Here is a 3,182-nt window from a genome sequence, read left to right on the forward strand (position 1 = left end):
GATTGACTTTGCGATAAATCACAAATGATCCATTGGTTTGTCGAATCAAATGTAGTTATATGTTGGTAATCATGTGGGCTTTAAACCCCTAAAAGGGCACCCTATGATTCCCACTCTAACTAGTCCGAATGTCGAGTCAAACGTGCTTAGAAAAAGTCAACAGAAATGCTATTTTATGCATAATCGGTAATGTAGATGGTGTGTAACCTGTTTTAACACTCATAAAACATGATAATAAGTATATTAACTAGTCTAAGCTTGTTTGATCCGACCATTCACTGTTTTGACCCGGTTCGGAGCCAAAAGTCGCAAAACTTTGACTTTTGCTTTGACTTCAGTTCTGACCCGTTAAAGTATGATTTAGATTTGCCTTAGGACTCTCTTAGGACCAGGTTACATGATGGTAAAACTCTCTGTGACCGGTTCGTTGTTTGTCCGAGTCTTTTACACATTTCCGTTAAATGCTTGAAAGTTGACCGTAACGCCCTTTTTAATTTAAAACGAGAATTTCGAACATGTGAAAGGACCATAACCTTAGTTACTGATTTCTAAGCATGTCCCTAAAATTTCACGTCAATCCGAGGTCCAGAATAGGAGTTATGCTAAATAGCGCAAATTACGGAAATTTTAGTAATTAAATAGCGCAATTAGCATAACGCCTATCGAAACCCAGATTTCGACACCAAACCCTTTACACACTGATGTAAAATAATATTTTGAGATTTTTAAAGATTTTTAAGTATTTTTAGCCTGCTCATAACCTTCGGTTATGGCATCGGTTCGGTAATTACCGAATATACCCTTTTCGGACATAACTTGAGTTCTACAAGGTCTTTTGACCCGATTCCAGTTGCTACTGATTTTAAATAATAAGTAGAGTATTTTGAACTTTATGAACTGTTCGGAAAACTCAGATTTCCTGTAGAACTCAGAAACCTCTTTTATAATCTTTAAAAAGACCGAAATACCCCTACGGGGCATAATATGAACTTAAACTCGTCACGGGCATTATGGAAGGTATCCTACTGATACCACAACCTATTTAAAGCATATTGACTTAGGAAACCAGTGTAGGACTCTTACGGTTACCCGTTACGCCTTTTGCGCGCACGGTTCGGTTTATGTAACTAGTTTACATACACTAGCCGAAACGGGTCAAACCTTATTGTTTTGAACCCAAAATCCAGAGTGTGGTTATTATACCCATATAAAACAAGTCTTCAAACTTGTTGGGTCCAAATCACGTTCCATCCCCGGTTTTCGCCTTTCGAGCGATTAAACCGTAAATTATCATTTGAAACTGACCGGTCTAAGCTAAGGCTAAATTAAAGACCCGTTAGGATTCTAATAGGTTATTTTAAACCTTCATTCCAGAATAGGAGACCAGTAAAAGCTATCTGCAATTTATTTGATTAAGGATTTATACTTGCAAAGGTAAATACTTTTAACTTGTTTTCCGTTATACGGGCTTGGGTTACGGTATTTAAAATACCGCTTGGTTGGGCAATTGACCCCAACTCATTAGTAGTTGGGTATTATCAATGTAACCCGTTTAAAAGTTTGTTTTGTTGGCTTTACGCCTTTGGGAGTTTAATGACCATGTCCCGGATATCCTTGGCATCATTTTACGAAATGGCCACGACCTTGACATCCGGGTGTAGGCGTACACCCGGCATTATGTCCATGATTATAAAGGTATAGCCGTTGGTTTTCCCGCCACGGTTTTATGCTATGTGGTGTGTCTATTAATCTTTAACCCGGCACGACCCGGGCGACCGAACGCATAGTAAACATGTAATTCTTTACAAGATTTAATTATAAATTATCCCAAGTTATAAAGAGTTTGTGCCTTGTGCATTCAAATCAATTTTATTAAACATTTTACAAAAATGTCGGTTGAATGTATTTACCAGTGTAAACTGACGTATTTTCCCAAAAAGACTAAATGCAGGTACTAAGCGTAATTGGCTGGATATTTCTCCTTAGCATCAATAAAGAGTCTCGCAAGCTTAAGATGCCTACGTCTGTTGAACAATTATTTTTATCTTATTATTGATCCCCTGTGGATTTTATTTCAACGATGGTGATACTTTGATATTACATTCAATGTTGAAATATATTTGTCTTTATGCTTCTGTTGTGCATTCATATAATTGTGTGGTTTGACTATATTGTTGCCAACTAGTCACGGTAATCCCCCACCGGGCCCACCGGTGAGACACGTGAAAATCGGGGTGTGACAGGTTGGTATCAGAGCCAACATTGAGTGAATTAAACGCTATCCTTATGTGTTTAATCTCAATAACACAATTGCACAGACTTGAGTCTAGACAAGAACATAGGACAAATTCGAACTTGTTATTCCAGTTTGTCTTTTATTGTTTATTGTGATTTAAAGTTTTGAAAGCAGGAAATATGCCACCAACAATTAAAAGAGGAAGAGGAGGAAGAGGCAAAGGGGCGATCACTACTCACAATGATCACGAGGCCGGACCTTCGAACATGCGAGCTCCTTCCAGTACAAGGAGTGAAGAACCTCAGAGATGTAGAAGAAACCTCTTTGAACCTGCATGACATTCTACCTCGCACAGTTCAACACCTTCTTACCATCACTCTTTTGGACCAAATTCGGAAAACGATCCCAGTAACCCTCAACCTTCGTTTATACCTCTCCAGCGATCTGCTTCGCACCGTTCCTATGGCGATCCTACTCCTTTCTTTCAAGGCCGATTTAACCCGGCTGATTATGTCCAAGAACCAATAGGTTATAACCCATTAGGACCGGAAGACCATATCTCCGAAGATAATGCGGTAGATATGGACGAGGACACGGATCCCATAGAACCTGCAAGAGGTACTCCCAATCATCCAATCGAGATCTCTGATTGGTCATCATTTTACGGAACACCCTATCAAGGTCCCGACAGTTATCAGGCGAGGTTTGACCAATGTGATTGGTACTTCACACCTTCTCATCATTTCTCGCCTAATGACCAGCAGCAGCAACAGGATCCTTCTGAGGATTCGCGGTTCGTGGCAGTTACGCCACCGCCTCCACCGCCACCAGTTCAACCAGTACTTCCAGATCCGCCAAGGCGTAGGAGATCAGGAGCGCGAATGTCCACCCGAGGAGGGGAATTCCATTTCAGCACCCCTCGCCACTCGAGTGCGAGTCACTTTCC

Source organism: Helianthus annuus, chromosome 14, assembly GCF_002127325.2.
Source record: "Helianthus annuus cultivar XRQ/B chromosome 14, HanXRQr2.0-SUNRISE, whole genome shotgun sequence".
Lineage (NCBI taxonomy): Eukaryota > Viridiplantae > Streptophyta > Magnoliopsida > Asterales > Asteraceae > Helianthus > Helianthus annuus.